Source organism: Suncus etruscus, chromosome 6, assembly GCF_024139225.1.
Source record: "Suncus etruscus isolate mSunEtr1 chromosome 6, mSunEtr1.pri.cur, whole genome shotgun sequence".
Classification (NCBI taxonomy): Eukaryota; Metazoa; Chordata; class Mammalia; order Eulipotyphla; family Soricidae; genus Suncus; species Suncus etruscus.
The window spans coordinates 34,060,277-34,077,532 of record NC_064853.1 but is presented as its reverse complement, the minus strand read 5'-3'; the positions used below and the strand labels follow the sequence as shown (position 1 = coordinate 34,077,532).

At 43.9% G+C, this 17,256-nt stretch overlaps 1 protein-coding gene and 1 non-coding gene across 3 annotated transcripts in view; both read left to right on the top strand.

The window, feature by feature from the left end:
• Window positions 1–17,256, top strand: part of ST3GAL3 (ST3 beta-galactoside alpha-2,3-sialyltransferase 3) — a 246,338-nt gene that overhangs the window by 43,039 nt on the left and 186,043 nt on the right. The window lies entirely within an intron of this gene.
• Window positions 548–677, top strand: LOC126012670 (small nucleolar RNA SNORA17). Its single transcript, XR_007497099.1, has one exon. It is a non-coding gene; the product is annotated as a small nucleolar RNA SNORA17 (small nucleolar RNA).

The window sequence follows — 17,256 nt, the reverse complement described above, 5'->3', positions numbered from 1 at the left end:
GTGTGTGTGTGTGTGTATGTATCTTTCTGTTTGTGCGTGTTTCTTGTGTGTGTGTGTGTCTGATGTGTAGTTTCAATGAATCTGCAGTTAAGGACATATCTCTCTGTGTGTGCATCTGTGCATGGTTATATGACTGCATCTGAGATCCTGGTGTGTATGTTGGGGATCAAACCCCAACATGAGTGTAAAGTGTATGCTCAGCCTTAGGAACTAATGCTCCAGTTTCAGGGACTCGAAAATTTTAGCCCTGTAAGAGTCATGGCATGTTAAAGCATTTTTAACATCTAGCAGAGCTATAAGAAAGGCCATACTTAGGAGTGATGATCTCATTCCAGTTAGATGTACCCTTAATTTGCCCCTATAGGGCTACAACCAGGCTCAAACTAGACAAATTTTGAAAGTTGGAACCCAACAGGTTCAAGAATGAAAAAAAAAAATCATAGACTTACCTCAGATTCACTCTGACTATACCTGAGATCACACTTTTCATCTTGATGATCAGTTATTGAACCACTGATTAAAATACTAATCAGGGGGCACTGCAGGTGCCAAATTTGATGTCACAGATGTGACTGCCTGGTCATACCTGTGACAGCAGAGCATGGAGAAAGTGGCTATTTCTATGTTCAGTGCTCAGACTATGGGCGCTAAGAATAAGAATGGTTTAGCCTCATATTTGCTGGGGCATGTGTGTGCGTGCACATGTGTGTGTATGTGCATGTGCGTGTGATATTACTTGTACTCGTTAGAAGAATTTAACAATATTTGTAGATTCTACATTTAATACTATCGTGTCCAGTGTTAAGTAACATTGGCTGAACACTAGCTAGGCATATAAAGGAAAATGTGACCTGTATCCATAAGAAAAAAGCCTGTATGTGGTGGGTAAGATAGCCTAGATGTTGGACTTAGAATGCAAAGTAGTTAGGAAAATAAGGGAAAATACATTGAACAATTGTTGCAAATCAGCCCCTGATGAGGTTGACTGATGGAGGGATGGAGGATGAGGCCTTTCTCCTCCAGCTCAGACCACGCGCATCTGTTTACCCTGTTCAGCCGGTGATTCTGATGTGGCGGGAAGAAAGCCAACAGGCTTCTGAAGAAAACAGCTCTTTATTCCGTCAAGAGGCCGAAGCCAAAAGGCCTAAGAATGGGTCCCAGGAAATAAGCCCCTCACCTTCCACAGACCCTTGCTTTTATACCCCAGAATCAGGTACCACCCTAGGGTGGGAGCAGAATGCCAGTCACACCCTAGGGTAGGGCACAATCACCATCAGGGTAGGGTTAATAACATAATAATCTCATAAAAATGTTTACATACACAACAAACAATAAGTAGTCTCATCTGAGAAATGTAAACTATAAAGTAGGACCAAATGCAAATTCTAGACCTAAAAATTATAGGAACAGAAGTGAAGATTTCATGTAACCTTGGGTTAGAGCTAACAGAAGGCAGTAAATGTTAACACAGTTTGGGGGCTAGAGAGACAGGATAAGGGTTAAGGTGCTTGCCTTTCTTGTAGCTAACCCTGGTTTGATTCTCAGCATCATATAGGAGTGCCCTAGTCCTACCAGGAAAGATCCCCAAGTACAACTGAATGTGACCCCCAAAACAGCAGGTAGACAAGAAAAAACACTAGATAACAAGTTATCTATTATCTAGTGGCCTGAGTGATAGCAGAGTGGATAAGGCATTTGCCTTGTGCATGTTCGACCTGGGTTTGATCCTTGGCATCCCATATTGTTCCTCAAGTCTGCTAATAATAATTTTGTTTGTTTGTTTTTGGTCCATACCCAGCGGTGCTCAGGGGTTACTTCTGGCTCTGCACTCAGAAGTTGCTCCTGGCAGGCGTGGGTGACCATATGAGATGCCGGGGGTCAAACCCAGGCTCGTCCTGGGTCAGCCGCATGCAAGGCAAATGCCTACTGCTGTGCTATCACTGCAGCCCCGAAGCCTGCCAATAGTAATTTCTGAGCACAGAACTAGGAGTTAACCCCTGAGTGTTACTGGGTGTTGCCCCAAATCCAAAAAAACCAAAACCAAAACCAAAAATTAATGTCACCCCATCTCCAAAAGTCTGAACCATGGGAAGTAAAAAAAATACTGAAAATGAGAAGAAGCCTGGAAGAAAGTTCAATAAGCCAGAGCACATTGGATCCCTGGGCATCACTGGGGCCTATAAACAAACAGGAAAGAGCAGGACCTTGGGGCCCTGTAGAACTATATAAAATAATCTGGTATGCCTGGGGCCGGGAAGGTGGTGCTAGAGGTAAGGTGTCTGCCTTACAAGCGCTAGCGTAGGGCGGACCGCGGTTCGATCCCCCGGCGTCCCATATGGTCTCCCCAAGCCAGGGGCGATTTCTGAGCTCATAGCCAGGAGTAACCCCTGAGCGTCAAACGGGTGTGGCCCAAAAACCAAAAAAAAAAAAAATCTGGTATGTCTTTAAATAAGTAGCTTTATAGATCTTCTAGAGCTATTTTTCTCAACCCTTTTTCTCACTGTGTTTCCCTTTCTAACCTAGGGCCCCCCTATCTACTAGTTACCTCCCTAGTCTTGGGTTGTGCCTCCCCTGCAATGCAGTTTTTACCTGTGGCTTGTCGGAATATTCTGGGATCTCACAGGGAAGGCCATATGGCCCCTCTTTCAGAAATGTTTTCAAGCAGTTTTCCCAAGTGGGCAAAACCGCCCACAACCCTGGGAATACATGACAGTCCAATTGGTGTGGGATCAGTGTTGGGGACATCCAGAAGCCACTTTTTATTCACTTAAAGAAGGCAGTTTTTTAGGGGCTGCTGAGTCATTTTTCTGAAATGGGAGCAGGCCAATAAGTTTGGGGACCTCTGCTTTAGAGGGAGTGGAAGGAGGTGGATCTGAGGTGACTTAGGGATAGTGTAGATGATCTTGGGCATTGCAGTGGTGGTAAAGGTACAGTTACTACTTTTGCTTTTTGTTTTGTTTTGGGGGGGCCCACACCTGATGGTGGTGTCAGAGATTGAACCTATCTGCTGCATGTGAAGATATACTCAGTCTGTCTAGCTAGTTCTAGCCAGGTGTAGTAACTTTGTATATGACAAACATGAGTGAACCAATGTTAAGCACATTCCTCAAGTATAGTTAAAAAACAACAACAACAAAGAAATCAACAAACCAAAAGCCCTTCAGGCCATGGGAAATGATAATAGATGGGAACTTGGATGTAGAGGGAAAAACGGTCACTGGAAATGGTACATAATGGACAAATACAAAAACCCTCCTAGCTTGTAAATTGCTTAGGGCAAAAGTGGTAACACAGCATTGTAAGGTTTCAGCACTTGAAGAAGTGCTGAAGAAGTAAAAGACATGACAGCACTTGTACAAGTGGGTAATGGAATCTTCCTTTGAAAGGTTATTTGTGGAAAGGAGAAGGGAGAAATGTGGGGACAGTGAAGACAGGTTGACTGAGCATGTAAGCACAGTGGCACTTATGCTGTGTGTATGAAGTTAGGAACTGAACTGGGTTCAGTTCTGGCACTGTGAAAGAAAAGTGAAGACAGGTGAATAGAAAATGTGAGATGTGAAGACATGAATTCAAACTGCACTCTGATAGCTTAATGGATAGTCCTTAGTTCAATTACTTAGGACTACTAGGCATAGAAGGTTTATGTCTAAAAAACAATAGATGAAAGTAAATGATGCAGCAAAATATTGGTTAAACCCATACAAAGCAAGAAAACAATATAAAAACTAAAATCAAGGGCTTCAGTTTTGTTTCCAGTGGCAGGTAGAGCACATTCCTTGCCTGTGAGGCCCTGCTACTGCATTGTCTCCCCTGCCCAGGACTAACAACCTGTGCTCCACAGTAATTCAGAACAAAACAACAGACTAGAAGAGAACCCAGAGCAGGGAGCCTGATGCTCAGCACCTGATGGTTCCCAAGCACCACTGTGAGGATATCCCTGAACATGGTCTGTTGAGCAGTGAAATATCAGGACCTTTAGGAGTGACTATAGGCCTCCAACACTGCTAGGAAGGACCTCAAGATTAAAAAATACAGTTAGAAAAGGCCAGAAAGATAGCATGGAGGTAAGGCATTTGCCTTGCATGCAGAAGGACTATGGTTCGAACCCCAGCATCCCATATAGTCTTCCAAGCCTGCCAGGAGCGACTTCTGAGCATAGAGCCAGTAGTAACCCCTGAGTGCTGCTGGGTGTGACCAAAAACAGACAAACAAACCAAAAAAAAAAAAAAAAAGAAAGAAAGAAAAGGGGATAATAGGAGACTTAAATGTTTAGGTATGAATGGATTGAAACTAATTAATTTTCAGTCATCAGTCAAACATAATCTGTGTCCTGATAAGAGACTTAGACTTTGGGGTTGGAGGGATAGCACAGTGGTGTTTGTCTTGCAAGCAGCCGATCCAGGACCAAAGGTGGTTGGTTCGAATCCCAGTGTCCCATATGGTCCCCCGTGCCTGCCAGGAGCTATTTCTGAGTAGACAGCCAGGAGTAGCCCCTGAGCACTGCCGGGTGTGGCCCAAAAAACCAAAAAAAAAAAAAAAAAGAGAGAGACCTAGACTTTAAACTTAGAGAAGAAATTCAGCATAGTAGGATGGATAATATATCTTATATAAACAGTTACCACCACCCCCAGATTGGCATGTCTGTCTTTTAGTAGATTATACTTTAAGAGAAAGTGTTTAAGGGAGATAAAAGGGGTCATTACATAATGATCACAGGAGCCGGTCCCATCCAGCCACATCAGCTCATGCTGTACTGTCTGCATACTTATTGCTACAGTGGCAATGTTCAGTAGTTGGGAAGGAGATCCAGGGACTTTTAAACTCCTAAAAAGCCTATTATCTGGTGTTTACAGAAGATGCTTGCCGATCCCTCAAATATTTGAGTATGTAAGACCAAATTCTCACCCTACAGAACAAAGAAGAAATCACAATAGAACATAGAAAATATTTCAAGCTGAACAGTTAAAATACTATTTCTATTATTCTTTGCAAGGCAAGCACTACCCGCTGCACTCTCTCTCTCCAAGTACCTCTTTTACATTTTGTTGAGTGTACCAAGAAACTTGCTTAGGGGAAAGTGATAGCTTAAAATAATTTCGTCATGGGGCTGGAGTGATAGTACAGTGGGAAAGGCGCTGCCTTGCATGCAGCCCACCCAGGTTTGATCCCCAGTATTCCATATGATCCCCAAACCCACTATGAATGTTCGGAGCACAGAGCCAGGAGTAAGCCCTGAACACAGTGAGTGTGGCCCAAACCCTACAAAATAAAATAAAATGATTCCATCAAAAAATAAGTAAATTTTGGGGCTGGAGAGATAGTACAGTGGTTATAGCATTTGCCTTGCATGTGGCTGACTGGGTTCTGTTTTTGTTAAATTTTTTTTAGGGGGGGGTCACACCCAGCTGTGCTCAGAGGTTACTCCTGGCTCTGCACTCAAAAGTTGCTCCTGGCAGGCTCAGGGAACCATATGGGATACTGTGAATTGAACTGATGTCTGTCCAGGGTTGGCTGCGTGCAAGGCAAACACCCTACCACTGTGCTATTTCTCGGGCCACTGCTGACTGAGTTCTATCCCTGCCTGGCATCACTTATAGGTGCCTCAAGCACTGCAAAGAGTAGTAACCTTTGAACATCTCTTGGTATGGTTTCCCTGCCCCTCAATAAAGTAAAGAAGGAAGTCTTAAACACTGATCTGTTCTCATTTGAAGAGATAGAAAAGGATAAGTTTAATTTAGAGGGCAGTCTGATGGTCATGTTTTTGAAATATTTAGATATTGATTTAGGGAAAAAATAATTATCTCACATACAAAAATAAGTTTGAAGTAGAAATTGACCCAAGCTTAAAAGCAAAACCATAAACTTCTAGGAGTAAGGAAAAGAAAATCTATTTGCCATTAGACCTGCAGAAAATTTTAGGCAGACACAGAAAACATTAAACTATATATAAGTACATATATATATATATATATATATATATATATATATATATATAATTAAATTGTTAGCCCCATATTGGACTTACGAAAATTAAAAGCTTCTGCTCTTCTCGGTGTTCTATTGAGAAAATGAAAACAGGCACCAGGCATGCTGAGTAGTGGAACATCTGCCTTGACAGTGTGAAGGTGAGTTTGCACCCAGCTCTGCTGCACCTGTGCCAAGTGTCATCACTGCAGAGCCGAGGTGGATTTTCAGTGCCCACAAGAGCTGGGCCTCTGGTGCTCCACAAGTGAGGCTTGGACCCCTAGCCAGCACTGCCCCCAAGTGTACACTGCTTGGTCATTGCAACAACCTCAAAAGGAGAGGAGGGAGCAAATAAAATGAGCATGCCACAGACTAGGAAGAATGTTAACAATGCACTGGACCAATAAAATGGGCTTACAACTCAGTACTAAAAACGAATCAGATGTTGGGGCCGGAGAGATAGCATGGAGGTAGGGCATTTGCCTTGCATGCAGAAGGATAGTGGTTCGAATCCTGGCATTCCATATGGTCCCCTGAGCCTGCCAGGAACGATTTCTGAGTGTAGAGCCAGGAGTAACCCCTGAGCGATGCCAGGTGTGACCCTCCCTTCAAAAAAAAAAAAAGAAATCAGATGAAGGGGCCGGAGAAATAGCACAGCAGTAGGGCATTTGCCTTGTATGCAGTTGATTTAGGACAGACCTGGGTTAGATTCCTAGCGTCCCATATGGTTCCCCCAGCCTACCAGGAGCAATTTTTTTTGTGTTTTGTTTTTGGGCCACTCCCAGTGACCCTTAGGTGTTACTCCTGGCTATGCACTCTATTGCTCTGTCCCCCAGGAGCAATTTCTGAGTGAAGAGCCAGGAGTAATCTGAGTGCGTGCGGTGCGCGCGCGCGCGCACACACACACACACACACACACACACACACACACACACACACACACACACACACACACACAAATTGATCAAACTTGTCACACCAAAAATGTACAAATGGGAGCTGAAAAGATAATATTGTGAGCAGGGTGCTTACTTTGCATGCAACTGATGTTGGTTTGATCCCAGGCATTAAATATGGTCCCCCAAACACTGCCAGAAGCAATTTCTGAATGCTGAGCCAAAGCCAGAATTAATCTCCCCAACATCACTAGGTGTGACCCCAAAACAAACAAACAAAAAAAACACCATTCCCCCAATAGAAACCAAAAAAAAAAAACCCCCACAAATGGAGGCTTGAGGAAGAGATAGCTTAAAGGAGAAAATGCATACTTTGGGCAAGACTTCAAGTTGGGTACCACATGGTCCTTTGAGTGACCACTGTGTGGGCCCTGGTGGTCCCTGACCTGTTCTGGTCCCAGGTAGCATTGCATCTTCGGCCCCAACATTAACCCTCACAGTGTACTGGGTATCACTGGCTAAAACATGCATATCTACAAATGGCTGAACGCTGTTTAAAAGATATTCAACATCATTAGGCAACAATGAAATGTAAATTAAAACATTAATAGATGTAATTTCACTTTTATTAGAATGTCTAAATTTAAATTTATTTTCTTATTTATTTATTGGTTTCTGGGCCACACTGAACTGTACTCAAAGCTTATTCCTGATTCTGTGTTAAGGGGATCACATATTGTTTTGGCTCTTTTAATTATGACATCATGAATTACAAAGTTGTTCTTTCTTTTTTGGTTTTTGGGCCACACCCGGCAGCACTCAGGGTTTATTCCTGGCTCTATCCTCAGAAATAATTCCTGGCAGGCTCAGGGGACCATATGGGATGCTGGGGATTGAACCTAGGTTCGTCCTAGGTCAGCCATGTGCAAGGTAAATGCCCTACTGCTGTGCTATCGCTCCAGCCCCAAGTTGTTCATACTAAGTTGTTTCAGGCATTAAATGTTCAGACACCAATCCATCATCACCAGTATGAACTTCCTCCACCAGTGTCCTCAGTTTCTCACCCACTGCCCCAGCTTATCCCCTTGTAAGAACAAACAAATTTACCTCATATTTTTTGGCATAACACAAAGACAGTTGCAATTATCAAAACTTAGATCAACTAGTGCCAATTTGTAATAATTGTTCTTTTTCTCAATGGAATTTCTAAAGTCAGTGTCTTAAGGATTTAATGGGCTGTGGCTGATGCTAGTTGAGCCTTCTATTTTACTGTTCAGGCTCACTGAGCTTGGTGGTGACCCGTCAGATTTGCTGTAATTGTACTGGGCAGACACTGCTATGATATTTTGAGGTGTTGCTTGGCCATGTAGTTCAGGATTTATAGATTTGAAAGAATTTGGTGGCTTGGTGGTTTGATACGGTTCAGTGTGGAATCAGCCATTTCTGCTGAAGGATGTCAGGTATGACTTGTGGTCTTTATGCCTTCAGGCAGAAACGGAAATCTGCCTGCCCCTTTTGGGTAAGGCTCTGAGTTCTCAGTTTGAACCAGAATACCTGGGAAGATTCTGTTACATCATGTTCCTTTGGAGTTTGAGTATAGAGCCAGGATTAAACCTTAAGCACAGCCCAAACCCAAAAAACAAGGACACAATAAAATAATGCAGACAAAAAAGAGAGAATGAAAGAGGGGCCAAAGATAGAGGAAAGGAAGGCAAAAATGAAGCCAGCAGCGAAGTGTTTGTTCGGTGGGATGGGTCTGTACATTTTTCCCTCTACATTTGTGTAGTAAGAGAACCTTCATTGACAAAGCCTTTCATAGTTAAGTATTCATGGGTAGGAAATTTCTGTTCACTCTGGTCTTTTTTGTTGTTTTTGGGTCATACCCAGCAGTGCTCAGGGTTACTTTTGAGTCTACATTCAGGAATCATTTCTGGCGGGTTTGGGGACCACGGAGATGCCATGGTCGAATCTGGATCAGCAAACACCTTCCCTGCTCTGGCCTCAACTCTCTGTCTTATTTTACTTATGGCCTCTGCTCTGTCATCACCAGCTTTGGGATCTGTATGTGGCTACTTTGTGAAAGGCTACACCCTGCTGCCAAGTCACACCAGCATTCAGCCAACCAAGTTGGTTCCATCCTCACCACCACACATGGTTCCCCCCCCCCACACACCAAGTATTGCCAGAAGGGATCTGTGAGCACAGAGCCAGGAGTAAGCTCTAAATGGGTGTGGTCCCATTCCTCCTTAAAAAAAAAAAAGATAAAGATAAAAATAATAGCCTTAGTAAGCAGCTTGAGAGCAAGAATAGAGGGTCTGAGGACACACCCAGTAGTGTTCAGGCATCCTTGTGGTACTTAGCATTTGAACTGCAAGCAAAGCCTGCATTTAATCCTTTAGCTCTCTCCAGCCCTGAGCAAGAAGAGTCCCACATTAGGGACCATATCAGGGCCCAGTATTTCTGTTTTTAGGATTCAGGTATTCTTGAAAGTGTGCACTGGGTGCTGCAGTTATTGTTGGTCTGTTTGCTTCTCATAGCAAGGTTGGAAACATTTCCAGAATCAGAGAATCTGCCCCTGGGTGCTGAGGAGAAGAGATGAATGACAACTATTTATATTACTGAGTGAAAGGCAGGATCAGATGTTTCACGGGGACTTAGATCTTAAAGTTTTACAATTGTTCTGAATGCTGTAACTGATTCTCAAATTTCTGAATTTTGGGGTTTGTTTGCTCTGGGTTTTTAGTATTGCCTTTATCGTGAACTTTTTATTTTTTGTTTTGGGGTCACTCTGATGATTTTCAGGGGTTACTCCTGGCTCTGCACTCAGAGATAATATGGTATGTTGAGGATCAAACTCAGATCAGTCAGGTACAAGGCAAGCATTCTACCTGCTGTACTATCTTACGCGCTTTTGAATATTACAATTAATGGAAACTGATAAAAATCACAATTTTGAATCACTAATGTATTTATGCCCTGATTTGACCCTTGCTGCCTCATACTGTTTTGTGCCTCATCTTTAAGTGCCTTCTCATGGTGCTCTTTAATGGAATGCTGACATGCAGTGCACTCCATGCACCACAAGAGGGCAGAGAAACCCTTTGTTTGTTGTGGGACGTGCAGGCTTCTTGGCAGTATTTTAAACCCTGCACAGAATGAATAGTTCTTGAACTCATTCATTAGACTGAGCATGTCTAACAGAGCCTCCCAAAGATCTCTCAATTCAGAAACAGTCACTTGGTGCTCCTCTCTGCCCCAGCAATCTGCTTTAAGTGAACCAGCAGGAAGCACCCCCAGTTGCACCTGATTTCTACCCCCACCCGTCCCCTCCATTGTTCCAATGTCCTGGGGTGCTATGGCCTTTTTTTGGAAACACTACCCTGGATGGTAGGGCTGTTCTTCAAAGTAGGTCCTAGCGAACTGAGGGCAGAGTGCAGATTTTGGAATCACAGGACCTGCCTTTTGCTCTCTCCCGACTCACACACCATTTAGTGAATTAACTCCAGTCCTTTCAGCTGCAAATTGTGAATCATACTTGCAGATGCAAGAATAGGAAAGGTGCATTCAGGGCTGAGGCCCATCCCCCTGGCCAACTGGAAGTCTAGTTCTTTAGGCTTTTGGCAATTCAACCAGTCTCTGTGAATGGGAGGTTTCCTTTGTTCCTTTGTTTTGGTTTGAGGGCCCTTCCTGGTGGTACTGGGACGATAGGGTCGGAACTACTTCTGGTTAGTCTGAGGGTGTGTGTGTATTCTCCATAGTGCTTGGAATAGGGACCATGAGGTGCTAGAAATAGAGCCAGGGCTCCACAAGTGCGACACAAGTGCTCTACATCTTGCCCTGTGAGCCCCGTTTATCCTGCAGAGAATTAAGGAGTCAGTGAAACAGGCACAGAAAGCTTCCAGCACTGTGCCGTTGCAAACACTCAAGAAGTAACTGCTCCAGTTATATATAATACCAGGAGCCTGCAGAGATGCAGAATAAACCTTAATAAGTTTTGCTATGATGGCTTTTTGTTGTTTATTTCATAGTTTATTTGATTACATGCTAGGTGGTTAGGTCAATTTGAAAGCTACTGTTCTTAGAAGGGCTCTTGAAATGTTTGTGTCTTTCATTTTCTTGTAAAGATTACTCTCCAATAATGTAATATATCAAAAATTTATGGAGTGTCAATTATTTGCTAATTAAGTGATGTTAGTTTGGGGGCCACACCTGGTGCTCGTGATGGAACCCAGCCAGACCTACATGCCAAGCCCATGCTCAGAGACCTATTGAGCAAGCTCTCTGTGGCCCTAGAGTCTCGATTTTATTTCATGAGTTAGTTTATTTTGGGGGTTTGGGGACAAACTCAGCTATGGTCAAGGCTTACTGCTGGCTCTGTGCTCAGGATTGTCCTCTGATGGTGCTTGGAGGACAGTGTGGTGCTAGGGATTGAACCAGGATCAGCAGGAACCAAGGCAAGCAACCGTGTGCCAGCTCGTTGGCGGCAACTACTTAAACTTTTTGCCCATTGTGATTTCAGTGTTTTCACTCGGCAGAACTGTATGGCATGGCACTATCAGACATTTTTTTTCTTCAGGAAAATACCATTTTTGTCAGTGTATGCCCTGTATTATACACCCAAATTTCAGTTTTGTATCCCATGAAGATAGCCTTTTTTTTTAGAGCAGGGCTGCAGGGCAAGGAGTTTCTGATCCACTTAGGGAAGCAGACTTTGGTGAGGCACTCCTGGGATTTGGAAGTCCTCAGCTGGTCCTTGGGACTGATGCCCAGAGGAGCAGTGGAGGTAGATGTGGGGAATGTGCAAACAGTTGCGAAGGGCCAGGCATGGAGGTGGTGTGTTTCTGCAGACCTTACTGAGGAGAACAAGGACTCAGAACTGTCTGTTCATCTGGGGTGTGGGAGGAAAGAGGGCCATATTAGGTGGGGTCTGTGGGTCACTCTTTCACAGGTCATGGTGCTCAGAACTGGGACAACTGTTTCCTTGCTGTTGTTAATTCAGACCATTTAAAACTGGTCCAGTTTCCCAGATTATTATGTATTTCATATGTCAGCATTGCTATTTTAAAGAGAAGAGAGAAAGGGGAGGGGGGGGGAGAGAGAGAGAGAGAGAGAGAGAGAGAGAGAGAGAGAGAGAGAGAGAGAGAGAGAGAGGAAGAGGAGAGAGAGAGAGAGAGAGAGAGAGAGAGAGAGAGAGAGAGAGAGAAGGAGAGACTGGAAAGCCTGTGATCTTATCCCAGAACTATGACAACGTGGTCTTGTCCTCCTCAGCAGCAGGACTGCCTTCCCTAGCATCATGGAAGCAGTTGGTGAATCTAATAGTACATGGAAATAGCCATGTAAATAGCACTGGTACTTCAGAACAGGAATTCTGTAGAACCACCCAAGCAGAGCTGGAGCTGGAGAGAAGCCAGTGTGGAGATATCACTGACTTTTCTTTCAGTTAAGAAGAATTACTGCTCCATGACGCTTGAGTGCCCCTCCAGCTTTGTAAATGCACATGGAAGGGACACTGAGGCTGGGGAAGTGCTGTAGGAAGCTGAGGCTCCCAGGAAGGGGCCAGGGTAGCAGGGGAAGAGGCATGAAGGGAAGGAAGGAAGGCCTTGGGAAAGAGCAGGGACCTTGCAGGTTGCTGGAATCCTCTGAGGACCCGGAGAAAGAGCTTGGTGAACAGCCCTGCAGCATGGGGCGGATGTGGGGCCAGGGTCACGTGACATTTGACTGGGAGGGTGACAAATCAGCTCCCAGCAGCTTGCAGGTCAGGAATGAACTTTACATTCTCTGCTGAGGGATCCCAAGAAGTCTCACACTTTCCTGGAAAGAGTGGTGGAAGTCTGATGTTTGGGCCCTGGCAGGGAATCAGAACACAAATTTCTTCTGGAATTTAGGGTTGTCCTTTATCCCTTAGTGAACTCCATGCCACAACCATCTAGTAGTTCTTAATAAGGTTGTCATGGCCATTCTCCACAGGACAGGTGCAGTAAACCTAGCCCCACATGTTAGGACAGACAAGTACAAGTTTGGTGAGCTGAGCTGGACTTGGAAGTGCACTAGGTGTTACCTATGCTGAGAGGGGATTTCAGCTGTGGTGCTGTTGGTTCTTAAAAAGGCTCGCTGGGGTCTCCTGCTATCGCACAGTGGGTAGGGTGTTTGCCTTGCACATGGTCAACCCATGTATCCCATATGATTTCCTGAGTCTGCCAGTAGTAATTTCTTTTTTTTTAAACTTTATTGATTCATTGATTGGTTTTTGGGCCACACCCCGAAGTGCTCTGGGGTTACTCCTGACTCTGCACTCAGAAATTGCCCCTTGGCAGGCTGTGATACCATATGGGATGCCGGGAATCAAACTAGGTTTCTTCTCGGTCGGCCGCATGCAAGACAAATGCCCTACCGCTGCACTATCTCTCTGGCCCCAGTAGTAATTTCTTTTTTTTTTTTTTTTTTTTTTTTTTTGGTTTTTAGTTTTTGGGCACGCCCGGCAGCAAGGCAAACGCACTACCTCCATGCTATCTCTCCGGCACCCCCATTAGTAATTTCTTGAGAGCAGAGCCAGGAGTACTCCGGAATACTGCTGGGTGTGGCCCAGCAACAATAAAGACTAACTGGGGGGCCAGAGAGATAGTACAAGTGGGCAGGACACTGCCTTGCATGTGGCCAGCTTGAGTTCAGTCCCTGGCACCCTATATTGTCCCCTGAGTACATCAAGAGCAGAGCCAATAGTAAATACAGTAAGGTAATACATCCTGAACACAGAGCCAGGAGTATAAGTCTTGAACATATGTGGCCAGGTGTGAACTCCCCTCTCCCCAAATAATAAAACGTCTCTCTCCCCTACGAAAATGTTGAAATCTTTCAGTCTCTTCAATTTGATGAAGGGATGGGGCCGGAGTGGTGGCACAACGGTATGGCATTTGCCTTGCATGCAGCCAACCCAGGATGGACCACGGTTTGATCCCCCGGCATCCCATATAGTCTCCTGAGCCTGTCAGGAGCGATTTTTTTTTTTTTTTTTTTGGTTTTTGGCCACACCTGGTTAGCTCAGGGTTACTCCTGGCTATGTGCTCAGAAAATGCTCCTGGTTTGGGGGACCATCTGGGACTCCGGGGGTAACCCCGGTGTACCACCGGATGTGGGCCCCCCCCCCAAAAAAAACAAAACAAAAAGCAACAACAAAAATTTGATGGAGGGAAATCATCCTGCATTGCCCCTCCCCTGGCTCATTACCATTTTGGGGAGAGGTTAATTTGATCCTGTGGTGTTGGGTAGGGCTTTTGGAAGTGACTCAGGAGCATAGCTTTGAGACTGTGAAGGTGGTGAGTGCCTTTGTGGAGCCCGGAAAAGAGGGAAGAGAGTTGGAAGAGAGGGAAGAGAGCTTTGCAGGAATGTGGAATTTGGACTCCCTGCTGGAGGAGGGACTCCCTGCTACAGGGCGAAGGATTTTAGGCAGAAAGGGAAAGTGGTAGAAGGTAGGGGTTGTGAGGCTGAAGGAAAAAGACAGGGACACAGATTTGGACCCAGTGGAATGTGTGGGAATGGGGAGGACGCTTGTGTGTTGGGTTGGGGAAAATGGCAAGTGGGGGAGTAGTCGTATTGCATGGGCAAAGAAGCAGATGGTGCAGATAACAGTTGATCAGTAGTAGAACATTTTGGCTAAGAGAATGTGGGCAACACAAGCTTGAAAGCCTGACCTGTTTCTGCAGGAGGTAGATTGACAACAGGGTTTCACAGGGTGGAAGGTAGTGAGTGTGATTCTGGTCATAGGGAAGAGTTTAGGGGAAACCACAGACCAGGAAACATCTGAGTGGGTTCACAAAGATCGATAGCATTCAGGAAAACCACTCCGGCTGTAGTGGAATTAGGAAATCACTGTAAAAGAAAACTAGAAAGTCTTCCTCCTTAGGCTTAGACTTTAAGAAATGGACTTGTTGTATCCCAGGAGAAATGATAGTGGAAATCAGAAAGCATTTTGGTTGAGAACGATTTTGATACTGCCACATGTCAGAGTTGTCTAATGCTGCAAAACCAACTTAGAGGGAAAGTTGTGGACATAGAGGCTTGTATTAGATTAAAAAAAAATCAAAGACTGAAAATCAGTGAGCTTAAGCCTCTTTCAGGCACTTTGAAAATATGCAGGAAATTAAATCCAAAAAAGGAAAATAGAATAATAAAGAACAAGTTAAATGAAAAAGAAAACAAATTTACAAGGTGGAGGATTAACAGAGCCAGAAGTTTGTTCTTTCAAAGATTATTAAAATTTGACAAGCCTCTGGCAGGACTGTGATGGAGGAATGAGGGGAGCACGAGGGCAGCCAAGAGCAGCAAAGGCACAAGGGGGAAGCCACAGGCACTAATGAGCTCAATGAAAGGACAATTTTATGTCAACAACTTTGAGAACTCTAAAATGGATCCACTTATAGAGTAATATAACCAACCACCACTGAGTTGGTCATTAATGGAAAACTTGCAAATCCTATCTGTCTTAAAATGATGACATTACTAATCTAATGTCTTTCTACAGAAGAATAACCCAAGTCTCTCTGGCTTCTCTGGAAATTTCACCAAAAGACTCAAAGAATAAACAAACTCTTACAGGCACTTCCCAAGAAATGGGGAAAAAAAAGGCATACCCATTACTCATTTTTAAAGATTAACCCATCCTACTAAAATCCAACAAAAATAACTCCAGAACGGAAATTATGTACCAAACCTCAGGAATCTGAATGTTAGGACTTGGAGAGATAGTACAGGAGTAAGGCACTTGCCTTGCATGCAGCCAATCACTTCAACCTCTAGAACTTCTTCTGGTCCTCTAACCAGAGCCAGGAGTGATCCCTGAATGCAGAGCCAGGAATAAGCCTTTAGCATTGCTGGGTGTGGTCCAGCCTACCCTTCCCCCCTTTCCCCAATATGGATGTACCAAACAAAATTTTAGTGGATCCCATAACATAAAAAATGTTAATCTGTCATGACCTAATTGGGAATATTTGAACACTATACATCCTTGATGTCACAGAAATCCATTAATATAATCAGGCACTGATTTTAATAGATTTTAAAACAGATTTAAATAGATTAAGAAGGCAAAACAGGGCTGGAGAGATAGCATAGAGGTAGGGTGTTTGCCTTGCATGTAGAAGGACAGTGGTTCAAACCCCGGTATCCCATATGGTCCCTCGAGCCTACCTGGAGCGATTTCTGAGCTTAGAGCCAGGAGTAACCCCTGAGCACTGCCGGGTGTGACCCAAAACAAAACAAAACAAAACAAAACAGACAAAAAAAAGAAGGTAAAACAGTTTCAGTAAAACACCATATCAGCAAAAACATTGAATTAGATTCAATTATTCGCTCATGCTAGGGCTATTGAGCAAAGCAGAATGTGGAATAGCTCAGTGGATTAGAAAACTGCCTTTCAAGTATATGTACATGAGTTCAAACTTCTGGTGTTCTACATGCACTGAGTGTGATCCTGGCAGCTTGCTGACTTCGATCTCCTGCACCGCAGGTAATCTCTGCCGCACTGCATAAGGTTGTGTGTGAGCAACACAAATAGAGTGTGATCCCTGGCAGGTGTCACAACTAGAAAGATGTGAGTGCCATGTCAAGGCTGTGTACCCTCTGCTGAGCACCATTACCCTGTGACTTGTGTCCTCAGCTACAGTATTTGCTATGAGCATAGCAAGGGTGTGTAGCTCCGGAAACTCTACAGCAAACATCTTATTTAATGGAAAAATTTTGTATGCTTTCACTTCAGGATGAGAAAAAGACAGAGATGTTCCCATTTTGTCTGAGTGTGGGGACAGCAGCAATGATCTCTGACCTAAGGAAGGAATTAGAGAGAAGAGGATGCCGATGAAATCATGGGCTTAAGAGGAGCTCAGGATATCTTGCCATGACTTGGGATCTTATATTCATTTCTTGTATTGATGATATATTTTCTGGTAGTGAGGAAAGATGGGAAGGATTTGGAATTAGGAAGGGGCCTGATTTCATTCAGTTCTATACTGTAAAAGCACTGGACTAGAGGCTCTCACGGGCTCTATTTCATCTATCTATTTATTCCATTCTCTGCAAATTCATGCAATCACAAGCTGTGGGAGTGCCTGAGAAAAGGAAACATGTTGTATTTGCAGAAATCCCCAATGTTAAGTATTCATATTTAGTAAGAATATTTAGGTAAGAGTACATAGTGCTTGATGTATTTTTGTCTCGTTCTTAACCATCTAGTGGATCTTTGAGATAGAATAAAGCCTAGCAAATAGCCTCTTACTTATTTCTCAAATGAAAATGCAGATATAAACTTACACTGAGAAGTATAATCAGTGTCCAGTATGGGGCTACTATTTTAATCTTTCACTCCAGAAAATACTTATATGATAACTTTAAAGCATACAATTAA